The sequence below is a fragment of the Vicugna pacos genome, unplaced genomic scaffold, assembly GCF_048564905.1.
Source record: "Vicugna pacos unplaced genomic scaffold, VicPac4 scaffold_20, whole genome shotgun sequence".
Taxonomy (NCBI): Eukaryota; Metazoa; Chordata; class Mammalia; order Artiodactyla; family Camelidae; genus Vicugna; species Vicugna pacos.
The window spans coordinates 78,973,056-78,996,115 of record NW_027328741.1 but is presented as its reverse complement, the minus strand read 5'-3'; the positions used below and the strand labels follow the sequence as shown (position 1 = coordinate 78,996,115).

At 33.3% G+C, this 23,060-nt stretch overlaps 1 pseudogene; it reads right to left on the bottom strand.

Annotated features, from left to right (window-relative positions):
- Positions 1-1,140: 1,140 nt before the first annotated feature.
- Positions 1,141-1,695, bottom strand: LOC140693663 (heat shock transcription factor, Y-linked pseudogene; annotated as a pseudogene).
- Between the last annotated feature and the right edge of the window lie 21,365 nt (positions 1,696-23,060).

Genomic DNA, 23,060 nt, shown 5'->3' with positions numbered 1-23,060 from the left:
GTAGTCCTCTGGTTGATCAGTTGTAATTAGTTTGACGTTCATAAACTGAAAATGTCTGATGAGTTGGCCTTGAAAGAGAGGTAACTGATTTATCAGCTATCACTGGCACTGTAATGCGTGGGTTGATCCCTGGTTGAAGTTTAGGAAAATGAAGTTCATTGGCAGATATTTTGTGATATCTTTATGGAAAAGTAGAAGGCTCCAACATCAGTCTAAAATAATTGCTCTGTATGGGAGAGAAGATGCTGTACTGAGAAATACAAGTTGTAGTTGTAATGGAGTTCACAATACGGCCATTTGTTTCATTGTAGCTGATTTGAGAGTGCCCGTGGACAGGGGTGAACTGATTGAAAATAGCTCGTTGATCCACTGCAATTTGTTCTGGTGGTCTCACTGACATTGATGATGGAGGAGGAAAATCACCTCTGATCGGGGTTGTTGTATCACCAATTATGTGGCTAGTAGAGGGCTTTCTTATTAGAGGCATGTTTAAATTTGCAGAAGGTAAAAATGCACTTTCTCCACTAGTGTCAGCCACAAAATCAGAATTATCTTTATCGACATTACCCCTGATTTAAAGTATTTCTTGTTGAAATCTTCAGCCAATGAAGACAACAGGCAAGAATTTTTAATCTCAACTCTTCTTTTTATTCTCACTAAAAGCTGGGGACAGCCTCGTTTAACATTTGGATTATGATACAAATGCAGCTACAACCAATGGAGAAACATTTTAGTAAAATTTTAAACCAAAATACAAGACTACAATAAGACTAACTTATAAAACCTCAGATTCCACGTTTACAATGCAAAGATAATATCATCAAAATATGAACATTGCTGACGATATTTTGAAGTTCCTTATTTGGAAACTATGCATTTAAATAGTATACTCATCAAATTTAAGAAGTCAGCCATTGCAGTAACAGTGAATGCCACTTTTTATAAGCAGCCTTAATACCTTTATTTAGATTTCTGGAATTATTCATAGTTGCAAACAAAGTTTCTCATAATATTGATTACTTAAGGCACTATCCTCATTTTTTAGAAAAAATAAAGGATTTTAGCCTTAGTAGTTTTATACAATTTTCAAAATTTAGCTTTACTTTTATATTATCATTGATTGATATACAAAATAAAATTTTATATATAAGTTACCATGTGGTAACTAAAATTTCTGAATACCTTTCTTAAAACAGAGACTTCTTTTTCTACTGTCAGAAAGTCAGCTAAACAAGCAGAACCTTGAAAATTCTACCGCACCTTCTTAAACCCATATAGGTTTAGCTGTCTAAGTAAACTTTTCATACTTCCAGTTTCAAATATTCTGAAAGGGGCCTTTCTTTCCAAAACTTCCTTCTTAAAGACATCTTCATCAATCACTATGAAATATCCATTATCATCCCACCAGATGGATTTAAATTGGTCACTCCCAGCTATTTTCCAGAGTTTTCTTGGAAATGTCAGATAACGAAAATCATTATCTTCATCTGGTTCAGAGACACAATGTGTGTATCATGGTGTTTTTATCAAGGATTCTTCAGACAAAGTCTGAAAAGCATTTTCTTCAATCATAGACCTCAAGTCCAAGTCCCCAGAAAATGTTTGATCACACAATAGAGATCTACCGGATTTTGCTGAACCAGTTGGTCCATCTTTACAAGACACAACTTGAATTTCTGAAGAATCATGTGCCATCTCAATTAAATTTATCAACAGCTACTTTTCTAATCTGCATGATTTTGAGCACTGCAGCATCAAATGCTGCTTTAGCAGGCCTGCACAGATAAACTGCTAGACCTTCACAATGAAACTCAACTTGAGTAGCTGTGACATTACAAAACAACTGGCCTCTCAGCAACTCAAGTGTAACATTCAGCCAGTGTTTACTTGTCATTCATCCAGTTAAAATGAAACATATAGGATGCTTATATTTAAAGTGTGATTTGCAAATATTATCCCAACAAAATCTTTCTAAATAATTTAATTTTGGGGTCTATGAAATAAAACCAATCTCCTTCCTTTTGTACAGAAATTTTTACCAGATTTAAGAACAGAGTATAAGTAATGCACAAAATATATAAAATAATATTAAAGTTTTAGAATTTAAAGTGAAATTTGTGTAAATCCAGTACAGATAATGTATATCTATTTCAATATCATTTGTAATTAAAGTGAAACATAATTTGATTTGGAAATGGAAATAAGTATTTTTCTGTGTACTTTATAATAAGTAGCTCTATATTCATAACATGAGCAGAATAAATATCAGTTTATTTGTTTTGTATAAAAAATAAATGGTAAATAAGTATGAAATAAAATTAGATAAAAATAATGAATCAAATTTAAGAAATCCCAAGGGGCAGAAGTTTTGTTTTAAATTTCAATTAAGTTCTATAAGTAAAACAAATGTAAGTTAATATTCTACTCTAAAATTACAAAAGAGAAAATCTTATAGTATATTTACAAATGTATACTTTTGCCATTCTTTCAGTCAGAGGTTTTTCAGTCCTTAGAAGGAACAAATTTTCTTTTCATCTTTATAATCCAAACCCTTGAGCCTTCTGTTAAGTGTTCCAAAATGATGTTGATATATACACTTATGCAAAAGATCCTGGGTTAAATAAGCAGTGCCTAATTAAGGGGCAAACAAAGAAACAATCAAAAAAGAAAGAAATAACACTATATGTGTGTTCGGGTGGAAAATACCATGTAATGCATTTTAGGAAGCAATTTGTATCTCAGTCCTGAAACAGATAACATTGGTAGTAAAATCCGGCATTTTAAGGCAAGGGTTTTGTTCACTAATTGTAAATAATAGTTACGTTGTGTATCAGTAAACCGTAGAAAATCCAGTTCTGCCAAAAGTTATATTCTTTATTTAGAAATATATTCCATTAAACATGAGCCAATTTCAAAATGAGGGATAAAATTTTTAAATAGATAATTGTAAACTCAAGCTACAATGTAAATTTTTCTTTCAGTATGTGTACATTCCATTGTAAATAAACATAAGCAACCTGAATACATTGCATATTATAAGTATTATAAACTATACTTAAGTTGGATTTAGTCCTCATTCATAAATATTACTTATCATATGCAAATCAATATATGTGATACAATCCCTTAAAAAGCAGAGAATTCAAAAAAGCATTCTCAAAAAATGTAGGAAAATTTTTCACAGATCTGATCTTTACTTTTTTATAAAAATATTCTTAAGAAATTCACTTTAAATAGAATGTAACTAAACATAATATAAGCCATATATGAAAAACCCATGACTAACGTCACGTTCAATGTTAACTTACAGGAAGGTTTTCCTCTGGTCCAGTAATAAGAAAAGCTAGCTCATTCTCACAGGTACTAAATTACACTACTTGAAGCCCTAGCCAGAACAACTAGTCAAGAAAAAATATAAAAGGCATCCAACTTGTAAAAAAGCAGTAAAATTTTTACAGATGACATAATTATGCATAGATAGAAAACTCCATATACTCCTCCAGTGACTGTTGCAAATAATGAACAAACTTAGTAAACGTACAGAATACAAAATCAATATGCAAATATCCGTTGCATTTTTATATAGTAACAACAAATTATCAGAAAGAGAAATTAGGAAAACAATTGTCTGCATATTTATACCAAAAGGGATAAACTAGGAATACATTTGATAAGTGAAATAAAAGATCTAAACATTGATCTATAAATTACAGGTGTAAGAAATATAAGTAACCAAAATAAATAGTAAGATATTCTCTGCTTATGGATTGTATACAATATGAGGAACTATTCTAATGTATCTTTCACATGTTCAATCTCCCCTGCACTAATTATTGAGGAGAATGTCTATTCTTCATTTTATTCTCTTGCTTCCTTTTTCATGGTTTAATTGATCATAGGTGTGAGGGATTATATGTGGTTGCTCTATTCTCTTCTATTAATTGGTGTCTGTTTTTGAGCCAGTATCATGTTGTTTAAATTACTAAAGCTTTTTTGGACTGTTTAACATCAGAGAACTTTACACTATTAGATTTAATACACTTTTTCAAGATCATTTTAGCAACTCATAATCTATGCGGTTACATATAAATTTTGAAATTACCTGTTCTATTAAATGGAAAAATCTCATGGGTACTTTGACATGAATCACACTAAATGTAGATTGCTTTGGGTAGTGTGGTTGTTTCAACCACATTGTTTCACATCATTAACATAAGAGATCTTTTCATTTCTTTGGATCACTTTTAATTTCCTTCATCAATGTTTTCAATTTTTTAATGTATATGATTTCTCCTTATTTGTTAACCTCATTTCTGTATATTCTATTCATATATATATAATTATATATATTATATTTGTAAACACGTTTCATACACAAATACAACAGGCATAAGGCAGTGGCAAGACATATTCAAAATCCTGAATGAAAGAAACCTGTAATCTAAAATAATTTATCAAGCAAGGCTATTCTTTAGAATAGAAGGAGAGATAAATAACTTCCAGAAAAGCAAATACTAAAAGAATTAAGCAACAGAAACAGAAACAATGAAAAATCTACTATGAAACAAAAAGCAGGATGCTATAGAAAGGAGAAAGGCATAATTAGAAATGCAATTGCCACAATGTCTTAAAATAGAATAAAAGGATGTTGTAAAACAGGCCATCAAAATTTTTATGGGTCAGGGATTGATACAGGACAATACAGTGAATTTTCTTCTTGATTCTGTCCTCTATAGGAGGGGTTAGAATTTCTATTCCTATCAGTTAAAATAAAAAGATATAATAATGTGTCAATATACATACAAAACAGGGTAACCATAAGTCAAACTCTTACAATGAAGTAGAAAACCAAAAAGAAACCAAGATAATAACAGAAAACTTATCAAGCCACAAAAAGAAAATGAAATGAACAAAAAGGAAATACCAAATCAACTGGAAAATGAAGTTCAAAATGGAAATAAACACCAGTCTATCAAAAATTATCACAACTGTTAATGGACTTAGTGCTTGAATCAAAAGATATATAGTGTCAGATGGTACAATATAACAAAACCCTACATTATGAAGCATAGAAGAGACTCACTTTAGTAAGAGGAACACACATTAATTGAAAGTCAGAAGATGGAAAATTATATCACATGCAAATTGACATGACAAGAGAGCAGGACTAGCAGTACTGACTTCACACAAAATAGACTTTACAACAAAGGCCATAGAGAAAGATAGACAAGGACATAATATAATGAATAAAGGAGCAATAAAAAATGAGGGTATTAAACTCATATATACACTCAATATAGGAGCACTTAAATACATAAAGCAAATACTAATAGATAAAAAGGGAGATATCGCTCAGAACACAATCACGGTAGGAGAATATAACTCCCCATTATCATCACTAGACTGGTCTTTCAGACAGAAAACTAATAAGGGAACAAAAATACAAAAAGATATGATAAAATAATTGGTGTTGGTTGATATTTTCAAAACAGTACTCCTCCTCAAACAGAATATACATTCTTTCGCAGTTCACATGGAATATTTTCTAGGAAAGATTATGTACTCAGGCACAGAAGAAGCCTCAACAAATTTAAGAAAATAAAAATTATTTCAAGCATCTTTTCTGAGTATAATACCATGAAACTAGAAATCCTTCAGAGAAAAATACGGAGAAAAAATTGCAGCATGTAAATTAAACACCATGGTACTATAACAAGTGGGGGAGATGAACAAGTAAAAGAAGAAATTAAAAAAAATATCTTGAGAAATATGTCAAAACACTAAACAAATTCTATGGAACACTGTTAAAGCAGGCTTAAGAGGGAAGTTCAAAATGACAAGACCCTACTCAAATTATAAGAGCAATTTCAAATAAATTATCTATAGTTCTATGTAAACTAATCATGAAAAGAAGAGCAAACAAAACCAAAAGTCAGCAGAAAGAGAGAAATAAGAAAGATCATGGAAGAAAGAATTGAAATACACATTAAAATATAGAAAAAAATCAAACTCTTTTTTGAAATAGTAAACATAATTGACAAAACTCTGGACAGCCTCACCAACAAGAAAAGGGAGAGAACACAAATAATATAAGAAATGAAAATGGAGAAACTAAAAAGAGCACAACAAATTTGCATATCATATTTGAATATCATGAACAACTGCATGGAAACAAACTGGATAACCAGGAAGAAATGGAGAAGATTTTGGAAACATTCAGCCCTCCAATATTACATCAAGAACAAATTAACCATTTGAACAGACAGATCACCAGAAATGGAATAGAATTATCAATAAAATAAAAAATCTCTGCAAAAAAAATTCAGACCCAAGTATCTTCACTGGGGAATTTGACCAGACATACAAAAAAAAAAAAAAAATCCATACCAGTCCTCCTCAAATTCTTCCAAAAGATTGATACGGAGAGAGTACACCCAAACTCACACTGTAAGGCCAACATCAACCTGATACCAAAACCAGACAAAGACAATACCCCAAGAGAATATTATAGGCCAATATCTTTGATAAACCTAGATGTAAATGTCTTTAAGAAAGTATTAACAAACAGAATCCAACATCATGTAAAATAAGATCATGCAACATGGTCAAGTTAGGTTCATCCCAGGAACACAAGGATGGTTAAACTTATGAAAATCAATCAATCAATTGTGATACACCATATCAATAATAGAGAGGACAAAAAAACCACATGATCATCTCAGTAGATGCAGAGAAAGCATATGATAAAAATTAACAAGTATTTGCAATAAAAGTTCTTATCAGAGTGGGCATAGAGGGACCATATCTCTTCATAATGAAAGCTATTTATGACAAACATATAACCAGCAAAATACTCAATGATGAAAAACTGAAACCCTTCCCACAAATACATGAGACAAGACAATGTTGTCCATTCTCCCAATTTCAATTCAATATAGTCTTTGAATTCCTAGCCACAACGATTGGCTAGGAAAAGAAATAAAAGGATTCAGACTGGAAAAGAAGAGGTAAAATTGTCATGATATGCAGACATGACACTATATAGAGAAAAATGTAAAAGCTTCACAAAAAAATACTTAGGCTAAAAAAGGAAATGGGCAAGGTACCCAGACTAATGTACAAAAAACAAATTGCATTTCCTTACACTACCATTGAATCAACAGGAAAATAAAGTATAGAGACAACCACTTTTATAACTGCACCCAAAATTATAAAATGCTTGAGAATATATCTGACCAAAGAGGTGAATATATTATACATGGAGAACTAGAAAACATTGATTAACTCAAAAAAGATTTGAAGAATTGAAAAGATAACCAATGGTCTCATAATGGAAGAAACAAAATGGTTAAAATGTTCATATAGTCCAAGGCAGTCCACAGAATTAATGTGATTTCCTAACAAATTATGCAAAACTCTTCTTTTTGGGGCTGAAACAAATGATCCTAAGATTTACAGAGAGTCATAAAAGATCCATAATTTCCAAAGCAATATTAAAGAAAAAGAAAGAGGATGGAGGAATAAACCACCAGGTCTCCATACACTATTGCACAACTACAATAATCAAAATGACATGATATTTGTACAGAAACAGGCATATGGCCATTGGAACAGATTACAGGGCCTAGGAATAAATCTACAGGCCTATGTTCTATTAATCTTTGACAGAGTAGCCAGGAATATGACAGAGAAAACACCATCTCTTCACCAATGATGTTGGGAAAACTGGATAGCAGCAATAGAGCAATGGATTTAGAACAATTCTTAACTCCATACACAACAATAAATTCAAAATGGCTTGAAGACTTAAATGTAAGGCAAGACAAAGTAAATCTCCTAGAAGAAAACATAGGCAAAACACTCTGAGATAAATGTCAGCAATGATCTCCTAGAACAGCCTACCCAGGTAACGGATGTAAGAGAAAAATTAATAAATTGGACCTAATTAAACTTATAAGCTTTTGCACAGCAAAGGGAACCATAAACAAAGCTAAATGACAACCTTCAGGATTAAAGAAAATATTTAGAAGTGATGAAACTGACAAAGTCTTAATTTCCAAAATATAAAGACTTCATACAACCTTATAATAATAATAAAAAAAAACAAACCCAACCTCAAAATGGGCAGAAGCCCTAATCAAGCAATTCTCCAATAGAGACATACAAATGCCACTTAGATATATGAAAAAAAAATCGCCCAATATCATTATCAGAGAAGGGTAATTCAAAACTATAATGAAGTATCACCTCACAATAGTCACAATGGCCATCATTCAAAATTCCACAAACATTAAATGCTGGGGTAGCTGTGGAGAAGGTGGACCCTCCCACACTGTTGAAAGGAATGTAGATTGGTGCAGTCATTGTGGAAACCAGGGTGGGGATTCCTCAAAAGAATTAAAATAGACTTAACATACAATCCAGCAATCCCACTTCTGGATATATATCAAAGGGAACCCTAGTTCTAAAAGACACCTGCACCCCAATGTTTTTAGCAGTGTTACATACAACAGCCATGACATGGAAGCAACCTAATTGTCCAACAACAGATGACAGTATTCAGAAATTATGCCTTATTTACACAATGGAATTATATTCTGCAATAAAAAATGATAAAACAATGACATTTGCAGCAAAATGGATATCCCCAAAACTCGTCATTCTAATTGATGTAATCCAGAAAGAGAAAGAAAAATAAAACATGACATGACATATGTGGAACCTTAAAAAAAATTTAGATGAGAACACTATGATTTCATCTACAAAACTGAATCACACTCACAGATCTACTAAACAGTTTTATGATTACTGCGGAAAGGGGCTGTGGGAGGATATATTTGGGAGTTGTAGATTCATAAATTTTTCCACTATATATAAAAATAGATTTTTTCAAAACTTCTCTTGTATGACACGGGACAGTGAATTAAATAACGTGAAGTAATGTTTAATAGGAACAAAAATATATGCATATACAGGGACAATGTGCTATACACCACAGATTGACACATTGTAAATGGCAGTACATCAATTATAAATAAATGAATAAATATGCAAATAAATAAATAATAACTAAATAAAAAATATTTAATAATAAATGAAATACAAAAATTCACACTACATAATTTTACACCTCACGGATCTAGGAGAAAACAGAAACAATAAAGACGAAAATTGAATGAATGAGAGTAAGGCAAATAACAACAGATACAATTGAAAAGATAAAAAAATATATACCTAAGTATGTTTATTTTTAACATAAACTGGACAAAAGTTTAAGTTGGCTAAGAAAATAAAGACTCAAATAAAATTAGAAATAAAAGAGAAGATATAACCTATGATGTTGTAGAGATGCAAAGCATCATAAGAAATTACCACAAGCCAAAGTTTTGAATGACATAGAACAAAAGATAAATTCCCAGAAACTTATGTCTTCCAATACCGAATCAAGAAAAATTAGAAAGATAATAGAGCAAAAGTGTGTTTGAGTAAGTCAATAATCCAAACTTCGAAAACCAGAAAAAATTTACAAGACATCTTTACTGGTGAATTCTGTCATATATTTGAAGACAAATTTTCACCAATTCTTCCAAATATCTTCCAAGAATTTGAAGGAGGTGAAGGATTCCAAACAGGTTTTATGATGTGAGCTTTATTTGCTTAACAATGCTAGAAAGGACATTATATGCAAAATATAGATTATTATCCCTAAAGAAAATATGTGCCAAAATTCTCAACAAAACACAAGCGAAATGAATTCAACAACACATTTAATGTATCATAAACATGCATGAGTTAAGTTATTTATCCCTGGTTTAAGGATACTTCAAAACATTCAAATCGATAAAGGTGACATGCCACACTAATAGAATGAGTAAAAGAATTCACATAATCATCTCAATAGGTGCAGAAAGAGCATTGTATATAATGCAACATCCTTTTAAGATACTCCCAACAAATTAAATTAACCCTGTCAGTGACACGATATAATTTACACACAAACACTGTGTGGAGAGAAGTGAAGCAGTCTCTGTTTATTGATTCTTAGAAGAAGCTTTATATAGGACTTGCACAATGCCTCACTTATAATCAAAGTTATAACAATGTTAATAATCTTAAGCTATTTATGTTCCCATGCTCCTGCAGTAAGCGCAGGATGTTAAATGATCAAGGATTGTTTTAAAGTTCATCACGGAAATTCATTAAGTAGGCCACCTCTTATCCAGCAGGCTGTGCTTTTCTAGTTTGTCCTCCTCTGAGGAACTTAACCAGCATAGGCTATCCAGCCATCCATACTGGATACATTGAATAGGCCATTTCATATCCAGCCTGGATATATGATATTCCTCACAGCTTGTTTATGAGTTCAGCCCATGGGCTTATTCTCTAGAGCCTTCAGACAGGGGCCTACAAACCCAACATCCCTTGACAGAAAACTGGATGAAGAAAATTTGATGTATATATGCAATGGAATCAATACATTGCATTGCTATCAAAAGTGTCCAAGGTGTTCCTTTTTCTCCACAATCTCACCAATATCTATATTTTTCTTTTTGATGAGAACATTCTGACAAGTGTGAGGTCTTGTCTCATTTTTGGTTTATGACTTTCCTAATAATTTATAACTCTGAACACATTTTCATGTGTCATATAGCCAACAGTATGTTTTCTAAAGAAAATTGATTCAGATCTATCTATTTATTTCCTATGGACTTTTTTTTTGATTGGATTGTTTGCTCTTTTTTGTTGAAGTTTTGGGGTAAGAGTTTGCCATATATTTTGGATATTATATCCAAACACTTGATTGGAAATTATACTTGAAAATATTTTCTACCATTGTGTTGGTTGACTGTTCATTTTATTGATCATTTCTTCTGCAGTCTAAACGTGTTTAGTGTGACACAATCATATTTTGTTAGTTTTATTTCTGCTTCCCTTGCCAGAGGAGACATATGTAGAATCAAATTAAGTCCAATGTCAGAGTGTATTTCTTATGTTTTACCCTAGGATTTTTAATTTCAGGTTTATATTTTATATGCCCAGGCGTGGAATTGCTGTGTCATATGATAGGTCTATTTTTATTATTTAAAGAACTTCCATACGGTTTCCAAAGTGTTTTCACCAATTTTCATTCCCACCAACAGCGTTGGAGAGTCCCTTTTCTCCACAATCTCCCCAGTCTTTATTATTTGTAGACAATTCGATGACAGCCCTTCTCACTAGTGTAAGATAAAACATTATATAAATGTTGTCTTGCCTTTGTATAATGATTAGCAATGTGAGCACGTTTTTATGTTCCTGTTTGTTATTTGTGTGTCTTTTTTAGAGAATTGTCTTCTGCTCATTTTCTGGCTGAGTTGTTTGTAGATTTTTGAAATGGTGTTGTATGAACGATTTGTGTATATTAGAAATTAACCTCTTGTTGATTGCATTGTTTCCTAATGTTTTCTCCTGTTTGGAAGTTCATATTTTCATTTTGTTTATTTTGCTGTGTAGAAAGTTTAAGTTTACTTAGGACCTATTTGTTTATTTTAACTTTATTGTTTTCAGCTTGGGAGTGTGACATAAGAAAATTTTGCTACAATGTTTGTTTTGTTTTGCCTGTGTTAGATTCCAGAAATTTTATTGTGTCATGTATTAGATTCAAATACTTAAAACATTTTGAATTTATTCTTGTACAATGTGAGGGATTGTTCTAATTTGATTGATTTACATGTAGCTGTCTAGCTTTCTCAACATCACATGCTGAAGACTGTCTTTTAGGCATTGTATATTTTTGTTTCCTTTCTCATAGATTAGTTGACCATAGTTGTGATGTTTTATTTCTGCCTCTGTGTTCTGTTGCAGTGATATAGATGTTTGTTTGTTTTCCAGTATTGTGCTGTTTTGATTACTGTATTTTTGTAATATAGTCTGAGATCTGGGAGGTTTATTGGTTATGCCTCCAACTTTGTTCTTTTTCCTCATTGTTTCTTTTGCAGTTCTGGTTCTTTTGCAGTTCCATACAAATCATAGGACTTTTTTATTTCTGTGGAAAATATCATGTAGTATGATATGAATGAATTTATATCTGTAGACATATTTTGTAGTATGTACATTTTAGCAATATTAATTCCTCTAAACTAAGATCTTGAGATTTCTTTCCATTTCTTTGCATCATCTTCAAATTTCGTTCTCAGTGTCCTATAGATTTCATTATCTTGGAATTTCCATAGGTTTTTCATTTTATGATCTGATTTCATATGGATTTTTTACATTATTGAATATTTGATTGTTAGTGTAAAGAAATGTGACAGTTTTGTATATTAAACATGAATCATGCTACTATGCTAAATGTCTTTATTAGTTTTAGTTTTTCTGGTGTGGAGAATACTTAGGGATCTCTATAAAGATTATCATGTCATCTAAAATAATAACAGTTTAACTTCATTCAATCCAACTTGAATAACATTTTTCTTGTTTGATTGCTTTTGCTAGTTCTTCCCATACTGTGTTTAACAGAAATTTTGAGATTGGGCATCCTAGTTTTATTCCTTAATTTGGCTTTCATTTATTCACTTTTGCATATTATGTTGTCTGTATGTTTGTAAGTAATGACATTATTTATGTTGAGATATATTTCCTGAATCCTACTTTGGTAAGAGGTTTCTGTTGTTGTTGTTGTTGTTGTTGCTGTTGTTGCTGTTTTAATGAATAAATGTTGAATTTTGTGAAATACTTTTTATGTGTTTATTGGGAGGACCATGCCATTTTCTCTATTCCTTTTGTTAATGTGGTGTATCAAACTGTTTGATTTGTGTATGTTGAACTTCTCTTGTGACCCTGCAATGAATCCAAGTTGATCACGGTGTATTATTCACTTTTTGGTATTGCTGGATTTCATTTGCTAATAATATTTTGTTGAATTTTTGCATCTAAATCTATCAAATTTATTGACTAGAAGTTCCCTTTGCCTGTAGTTTGTTTGTTGGCTTTGCTATCAGGGTGATGAAATCTTCATAGAATTAATTTGGGAGTTTCCCACATCTTAAATATTTTTGAATAGTTTGAAGAGTATAAGTTCTTCTTTGTATTTTTGTACAATTATCCACAGGATTTGTTTAAATCTGCACTTCTATTTAACGATTTTTTAAATGCAGATTCTTTCTTCTAGTAAACAATTTGTTCAAATTATTTGTTTCTCCTTATCTCTGTCTCTTTATAGACATTTGTCTATTTCTTCTAAGTTGTCCAGTTTATGCTAATGTAAGTGTTGTCAAAATAATCCCTTTTTTGTATATCTGAGGTAACCATTGTTATTTCTCTTCTTTTTTTCTTACTTTATTCCTTTGCAGCATCTCTCTTTTCTTCATGATGTACCTGGCTAGAGGTTTTTTGACTATGCTTATCTTAAAAAAAAAAACATCTTTGGTTTTAATGTTCTTTTGCATAGTTTTCTTTTCCAATCTAATGTATATTTACACCTGTAATATTTAGGATCATGTTTTTTAACTTTTTATATTTTCTTTATTGATTTACAGTCATTTTACAAAGTTGTCTGCAATCCCAGCCTAGAGCAAAGTTTTGCAGTTACAATGAAAAAATATACATTTGTTGTACCATTTTTTCTATTATGGGCTTCCGTAAGAACTTTTATATATTTCCCTGTGCTATGCAGTACAATCCTGTTTATCTATTCTACAATTTATACCTCCCAGTTTATCTCTTCCCACCATCGGCCCCCTGGGCTAACAAAACCTTTTATTCTATGTTTGTGAGTCTATTTCTGTTTTGTATTTGTGCTTCTTTTGTTTTGTATTGCTTTGTTTTTAGATTCCACTGATGAGCCATCTCATATGGTATTTTTCTTTTTCTTTCACTTTCTGGCTTACTTCACTTAGACTGATTTTTCTCCTGGACCAACCATGTTGCTGATAATGGCGTTAAGTTTTCACTTTATATGGCTGACCAGTATTCCATTGAATAAATATACCACCTCTTCTTTATCCAGTCAACATTTGACGGATATTTAGGCTGTTTCCATGTCTTGGCTATTGTAAATAGTGCTGAATATGAATATTGGGGTGCAGGTGTCATCCAGAAGTAGGGTTCCTTCATGATTTATGGCAAGGAGCTGGATTCCTTGGTCATATGGTAAGTCTATTCCTAGGCTTTTGAGGAATCTCCATCATGTTTTCCACATTGGCTGCACCAAACTGCATTGCCACCAGCAGTGAAGGAAGGTACCCTTTTCTCCACAGCCTCTGCAGCATTTTTCATTTGTGGATTTTTGAATGATGGCCATTCTGACTGCTGTGAGGTGATACCTCATTGTAGTTTTGATTTGCATTTCTCTGATAATCAGTGATATTGAGCGTTTTCTGATGTGCCTTTTTATCATTTGTATGTCTTCCTTGTAGAATTGCTTGTTTAGGTCTTCTGCCCAATTTTGCATTGGGTTGTTTATTTTTTCTTCTTCAGTTGAATGAGATGTTGTATACTCTGGAGATCAAGACTTTTACGGTTTCATATGCAAATATTTTTCCCATCCCATAGGTTGTCTTTTTGTTTTACTTGCAGTTTCTTTACTGTGCAGAAGCTTGTAAGTTTCACTAGGTCTCATTTGCTTATTCAGGCTTTTATTTCTTCTACGAGAAAATTTTCGAGAATTATGTCAGATATGGTTTGCCTATATTTTCATCTTGGTTGTTTTTGTATTTTGCCTTATGTTTAAGTCTTTGATCCATTCTGAGTTTATTTTTGTGCATGGTGTTCTGGCTTCATTGGGAGTGTTCTAGCTTCATTGAATTATATGCTGCTGTCCAGTTCTCCAAACACCAGTTGCTGAAGAGACTATCTCTTTTCCATTGTAATTTCTTGCCTCCTTTGTCTAAGATTAATTGACCAAACATTTTCGGTTTCATTTCTGGGCTCTCTATTCTGTGCCATTGGCCTATATGTATGTTTAACTACCAATACAGTGCTGTCATGTTGACTGTAGCTCTATAGTATTATCTGAATCATTAGCGTTAAGAAATGCCACTGATATTTGAACCTTAATCTTGTAACCTGCTATCTTGCTGAATTCTTTGAGCAGCTGTAGTAAATTCATTCTGGATCTTGTAGAGTTTTCTATAAATAGTAACATATTATCTGCATATAGTTTGACATTTATCTCTTCCTTTCCAATTTGCATCTCTTTTACTTCTCTCCCTTATTTGATTGCTGTGGCTAGGACTTCCAAGACTATCTTGAGTAGGAGTCGTGTTAGTGTGCATCCTTTTACTGTCCCAGATTATAGTAGGAAGAATTTGACTTTCTCAACTTTGAGTACTATGCTGGCTGTACGTTTGTTATCTATAGCTTTCATGATGCTGAGATACAGTCCCTCTATGCCCACTTTGGTGTGTGTATGTATCATACGTGGGTGTTGAATTTTATCAAATGCTTTTCCTGCATCTATTGAGATGATCATGTGGTTTTGGTCCTTTCTCTTGTTGATGTGCTGTATTACATTGATTTGCTTAAGTAAACCACCTCTGTGTCTCTGGCATGATCTCCACTTGGTCATGATATATAATATTTTTTTCTGTGTTGTTGGGTTGTATTTGCTACTATTTTGGTGTGGATTTTGGCGTGTGTTTTCATCAGTGATATTGGCCTATAATCCTCTTTTTTGGTAGTTTCTTTGCCTGGTTGTGGTATCAGGGTGATTGTGGCTTTATAGAATGTCTTTGGGAGTATTCCTACATTTTCAATCTTCTGGAAGAATTTGAGAAGGACTGGTATGAGTTTTTCTTTTTTGTTTGGTAGAATTCCGCTGTGAATCCATCTGCTCCTGGACTGTTATTTGTAGGGAGGTTTTATATTGCTATTTTGATTTCATTTCTTGTGCTCTGTTTGTTCAAGTGGTCAGGTTCGTCTTCATTCTGTCTTGGTGGACAGTATGTTTCCAGAAACTTGTCCATCTCTTCTTGGTTATACAGTTTGATTCCATATACTCTTCATAATATTCTCATATGATAAACAGTATTTTTTTGTTATAATTTCTCCATTCTCCAGTCTTATTTTGCTAATTTGTGCTCTCTCTCTGTTCTTCTTTTTAAGTTTGGCCAGAGGTTTGTCGATTTTACTTACTTTTTGGAAAAACCAGCTTTTGGATTTGTTGACTTTTTCCTATGGTCTTTTTAATCTCTATTTTATTTATTTCTTCCCCAATATTGATGATTTCTTTCCTTGTGCTGCCTTTTAGGTTTTTGTTCTTCTTTTTCTAGTTCATTCTGCTGGTGGGTTCAATTGTTTATTTGTGGATGTTCTTCATTTTTGAGGAACGCCTGTATCACTACAAACTCCCCTCTCAGCACTGCTTTTACTGTGTCTCATAAATTTTGAATGGTTTCATTTTCATTTTCTTTTGTCTCAAGGTACTTTTTCATTTCAGCTTTGATATCTTCATTGACCCATTGGGTTTTAAATAACATATTGTTTAATCCCAATTTTTTCCTTTGTTCTCCTTTGTTTCTCTGCTGTTGATTTCTTACTTCATTGCATTGTGGCCAGTAAAGATGCTTGAGGTAATTTCTATCTTCTTAAAATTGCTGAGGTTTCTTTGGTGACCAAGTACATCATGAATCCTGGAAAATGTTCCTTGTGCACTTGAAAAGAATGTATATCCTATTTTGGGGGTTGCAATGCTCTGAAAATATCCACCAAGTCTAATATTTCTATTGTATTATTTAATTTTTCTGTTGCCTAATTTATTTTCTGTCTCGATGTTCTGTCCAGTGATGTTAATGCAGTGTTGAAATCTACAAATATGACTCCCCTTTTATATCTGTTGGTAATTATTTTATGTACTTAGGTGCTCCTGTATTTGGTGCATATGTATTAATGAGTGTGCTATCCTCATATTGTATCACTCCTTCAATCATTATAAAACGTCCTTCTTTTTCTTTCTTTATGGCCTATGTTTTAAAGAATATTTTGTCTGAAATCAGTTCTGCAACATCTGCTTTTTGGCTTTTCCAATTGTATGGAATACCCTTTTCCATCCTTTCACTCTCAATCTATATGTGTCCTTCTCTCTGAAGGGGGTCTATTCTATGCAGCATATTGAATGTTCTTGCTTTATTATCCAGCCTGCTACTCTGTGACTTTCGACTGGAGCATTTAGTCCATTAACATTTACAATAATTGATGACAGCCTTGTGTTTATTGCCAATTTGACCTTATATTTGCAGTTGATTTGGTATTTCCTCTTTGTTCCTTTCATCTTCCTTTTATGGTTTGGTAACTTTCCTTTGTTATGTCAAGAATTTTACTTAATTTTAGTGACTCCCTGATAAGTTTTTGTCTTCTTGTTACCCTTTTTTATAAGTCCATTAGGCCATTACTATAACTGCTTCTATTAAACGGATAGTAAGATGATCTCAAACCCATCCTACCGAGAACAAAAAATTTTAAAATAAAAGACCAAAAAAAAAAATTTCTCTATTTTCCTGCCTCCCTCTCCAACTCTCAATGATTTGTATGCCTTGTTTTAAAATTTTTTGTTTATTTTATTTGTAATTCATGAATCATCACATTTCAAGTTGTGAGTTTCATATTTCGGTAGCATCCTGCTGCTTTTCTTTTTAAAGTAGACCTTTCAATAATTCTTTTAGCATGGGTCTAGTGTTGCTAAACTCTTTAAGCTTTTTCTTGTTGTGAAATCCTTTATTTCTATATTTACCAAATAGAATAGCATTGCTGGTCAAAGTATACTACTGTATATAATTTTTTTCATTCAGGACTGAATATATCTTGCCACTCCCTTCTGGGCTGTAGTATTTGTGTAGAGAAATCAGCTGGTAGCCTTATGGGGATTCCCTTGTAACTCATACTTTACTATTCTCTTGCTGTCCTTAGGATCATTTCTTTATCCTTGACTCTCGTCATCTTAATTAAATATATTGGTGTGGGTGTAATTGTGTTCTTCCTGTTTGGGACACTCTTAGCTTACTGTACTTGGATATCTGATTCCTTCTTTAATTTTCGGAAGTTCTCATTCATGATTTCTACAAAAACGTTTGCAATCACCTTTGATCCTTATTCCCCTTCTAGGACTTGTATCATGCCAAGTTTGGAATGCTTTCTATTATCCCATGGGTCCCTTATGCTTTTTTCATTTGTTTCTTATTGTTTCTCTTGTAGCTCTTCTGATTGGGTGCTTTCTATTTTCCTGTCTTCTAAGTCACTAATTCATTCCTCTGCATTATTTAGTCAGATTTGCTACACCTTTAAATCATTCCTCATCTCAGTCAATGTATTTACTTATTCTACTCGGCTCTTCTTAATAGCTTCCATTTCATTTTTGACATATTTTGTATCTCTAAACACTATCTCTTTTATTTCCTTCAATACTTTGATCACTTCATATTTGAAATCTTGATCTAGTTGGATATCAATGTCTATTTCACTGATCATTCTTTCAGGGGATTTCTCTTGTTCTTTTAATTAGGAATGGTGTCACTTCTTATTCAACTTTCTTCTACATCTCTGGCACTATGGTTTATGGAGTATCGGTTATCCACTCTGGTCCTAAAGGAGTTTATCTACCAAATGCCTTTGTAGTTATATAACTTAGAAAAGAGAAAAAAGAGAGCATGAGATAAAGAATTTTAAAGAAGGGAGAAATAAAGGTTTGAAGACACTGTATAATGAATAATAGAAAAGGAAGTTGAAGCAGTGTTTTGAAAAATAATAATAATTAAAATATTTTTAAAAATTTCAAAGGGATAAAAATGGGGGTATATATAATTCAATAAGGAGTAAAAATTAATAGTGTAATAGAAAATGGTGCAGGTAAAACAGATTAATACAAGGGGGTGGTCAGTGTCCTCCTGGAGACTGTGTACATTTAATGTGAAGTCTCTTTATTCATCCTGATTTGGAAGCTCATCTTGCTGTTTCCAGAGGCCCTCCATTGGAGCCCTCATCTGTGCTGCTCCCAGGGCATGTCGGCAAGCTGATTGCTCCTACACCCAACACTGGGTCTGATGAAGCTCTCTTTACTCTGGGATGGCTTGTCAATGCCTTGCCCGATGCTGCAGTCAGATGTTGCAGACTGACCAGGCAGGATTGGGCATCACGCCCTCACCCAGCACCATGGTCAGTGGCTATAACCCAGCCGAAAATTTGAGGAGCCACCCGCCCCCTCAGGTTGCCAATAACTCTGCTGCTCTGTGCCACTCTATGCTCTGCTTTGGGTTTGCACACCAGAAGTGGGCTCAGGGAAGACTGAGGGACAGCCCTGTCCCTGATCTGGGCCAAAATCCTACTCCTTGTTTGTCTTGTCAGACAAGATCTCTAAAAAACCAGACAGTAGAATCCTATATGCCTCAGGCTATAGACAAGTCTCGGGCCCTTAAGGTTGCTAATTCCTTAGGGGTAGATGCAGGTTTTGCCCCCGCTGCCACCTGGGTGTAAAGCACCAGTGGGTATGGTGGCTGTGTCTGAGCCCCTGCTCTATTCACCTAGAAACATTTATGGAATTTCAGAGATGGGGAATGCACCCTTCCACCCACAGGGCACGTCTGCCCTGTTGTTTTATGGAGGGCCCAGGTGTTCTGCCCCTTGCACCCACAACAATGGCACACAGCCACCTATGTTCTCCAGGGCTGCCTCAGTGCAGCCGTCCCAATCTTCCACCCAGGTTGGGCAACATAGCCCTGCCCCAAGCTTCCAGGCTGCATCTTCAGCTGGGTGTCACAGGGATCCTCTGTGCCTGCTTAACTTAGTTCTGTCAGTCAACTTATACTATGTACATGTCCAAGTCTTGGAGGCTCCCCCTCCATCCTGCTTATCTCTCAGTTGGAGATGGGAGACACAGTAAATGAGCACCAGTCCTTCTTTGCTGCTCCCTCCCTGTGGGACCTGTCCCACTCTCTTTAGCATTTTCTTCTTTCTTCCTTTTCTCCTGCCTGATTATTCACATTTTTTCTATTGAAGAGGACAATGTTCTGTCAGAGTTTTGCAGGTTCTCTGGTTAGCTGACTGGGTCTGTGGATGTGAGTCTTGGTGCATTTGTGGGAAAGGTTGAGCTACGAGCATCTTTCTACTCCATCATCATTGCCTCCCCTCAAAAAAGCCTCACTGTATTGTGGGAGATAAACATAGTCTGGAAATAAATGGAAAAGATATTCCATGGAAATGAGAAGAAAGTGCAGATTGCAATACTCACCTCATAACAAACGTTTTAAAATAGGGGTCAAAATAAAACAAATATGAACTTATATAAAGGAAAAGAGATCAATTAACCAATAAGATATTACACTCATTAAATTATATATGGACCCAAAACAGTAGATCCTAAATATAAAATGAAATTTTAGTAGACATGAAAGAATTAATTTACTATAAAACAATAATAGTAGATGAGTTTAACAGCTCACTATTCTGATAGCCAGATCATACAGAAAGAATATCTGTAAAGAGACAAAGATCTTAATAGCATATTATATCATTTGATCCTAACTGAGCTATTGGACACTGCATCAGAAAAGCAGAACACATAAACTTTTCAAGTGTGCACAGGATGTTATCTAACTAATTAACCACATATTATGTCATGAAATGAGCCTCAGGAATATTAAGCAAATATAGATTACAGCAAGTATTTTTCCGTACACAAAATTAAGGAACTGTGCATCAACTCTAGAAAGAAGAATAGGAAAAGAACAAACATGAGGTCAAACCACATCCTTTAAAAAAATAAAATAAAACAAGGTCAATGATGAAATCAAAGAGGTAATAAAATCATACGTAGAGTAAAATTACAATGAAAACACAGCTTCATAAAACGTATGGGATGCAGCAAAGACAAATCTAACAGGGAAGTTGAGAGCAAATCAGGACTTCTAAAAGGAACAAGAAAAACCTCATAGAAAGGACCAAGCATACCAGCCAAAATAACAAGAAATAGGGACAAACAAAACCCAAAGGCCGTAGAATGAGAAATCTTTAATGATTATGTTGAAAATATATAAAATAGCAGTTGAAAAATAAATTACAAATCATAAAATCAACCGCTTAAATTTTTTTAAAAAATATTGACAAACAGGTAAGTATTTAGCCAGGCTTATCAAGAAATACAGAGAATGGACCCAAACAAAATAAGAAATGAAACAGTAGAAATAAAACTTGATATTACAGAAATACAAAAAGAAGATTATGGAAGCAGTCTGAGCTGTTACGTGGCAGTCATCTGAACGACCTAAAAGAAATGGACAAATTTCTAGGAACGTACAGCCTGCCAACACTCAATAAAGAGAAAACTGAGAACATGATAAGAGCAATCAGTTTACGTTGAATAAAATGTATAATTTTAGAAATACCCCTTGATCAAAATGCCTGGATTACTTCACTAACACCTCTTTCCCCTAAATATTTTTTAAAATGAAGGAGGAAGGAATATTCCCAGTTATTCTATCAGTCCACAATTACCCTGATAAACCAGTCAAAGACACTACCAAAATAAAAAAGAAAAAGAAAATGTAAATCCAATATCGTGGATGAATGATGATATACATTCAAAAATCCTCAAAAAATATCAACAAATTAATCCAGCAATACTAAGAAATGATTATACACGATGATCAGTTGGATTCCTTCCAAAGTCTCAAGGATGGTTCAACATACACGAGTCAAGCAGCATGACACATATCTAATAAAGGAAGGACAAAATTCAAAAGACCATATCAATACACAAAGAAAAATCATTTGAAAAATTCAACATACATTCATCATCAGAACTCTCATGAATGTGAGTACAATTGGAACATTTCTCAACATACTAAAGGCCATTTATAACAATTTATAACACTCAGGGGAATGGCTGAAAGCTTTCTTGGAAAATTCGGGAACAAGACAAGGATTCCTACTCTCACCACTTCTGTTCAATAGTAATAGAAGAAAGGAAAAGGGAAAGAAAATGAAGTAAAAGAAACACAAAATGGAAAGAAATAGGCAAAATTTTCAGCAGTACTGAAGGCATAAAATTCTACACAGAGTCCTAAGGGCTCCACACTGACTATTATGAACAATAAATAATTTCATCAAGGGAGCATGGTACAAGATTAATATAAAGATGTCTCTTGAATTTGTCCACATAATCATGAGATACATAAAATGGACGTTGAAAGCAATAATATTTAAAACCCCATAACCCCGAATATCTTGGAATAAATGTAACCACATAGGTGAAACATCTACACACTGAAAATTATGAAACATTGACAAAGAAATTATAAATGATTCATAAAAATGGAATGATGTCTTGCTCTTGGATAGAAAGAGTTCATATTGTTAACATGGGAGTACTACACAATGATACCTAAGGATTTAGTGCAATTCCTGTTATGAAGCTCTAGTATTTTCCACAGAACCTGAAAATAAATAACTCCAAGTTTTCCATGAAACCATTAAAAATTGCCAAAATGATATTGAGAAAAAACAACAAATCTGGAAGTATAACCCTCCCAGATACCTTACTCTACTACAAACCTACAGTAATAAAAACACCATGGCATTGGCACAGAGATATAATCAATAAAAACAGATAGAGAGCCTAGAAATAATTCCACACACTTATGAGCAATGAAACTATGATAAAAGAGGCAAGAGTTCACAATGGAGAAAAGACAGTCTCGTCAATGGATGGTGTTGGGAAAGCTGGACATCTACATGTAAAACAGTGAAATGAGAGCATTCCCTGACATCATATACAAAAATAAACTCCAAGTGTATTAAAGACCTAAATGTAAGACCTGATACTATAAAACTGCTAGAAGGGAATATAGGTGATACACTATTGGATATACATCATAGGAATATTTTCTTATATCAGTCTCCTAAGGAAAAAGATATAAAAGCAAATAGAAGCAAGTGGGACCTAAACAAACTTGAAAATTTCTGCACAGCTAAGGACACTGTCAATGAAATGAAAACACTGCCTGTGTAATTGGAGAACATACTTTCAAACAACACAAGTGACCAGGGGTTAATAGATGTAGGTTAATACATGTAACATGGATTTTGGTTACACA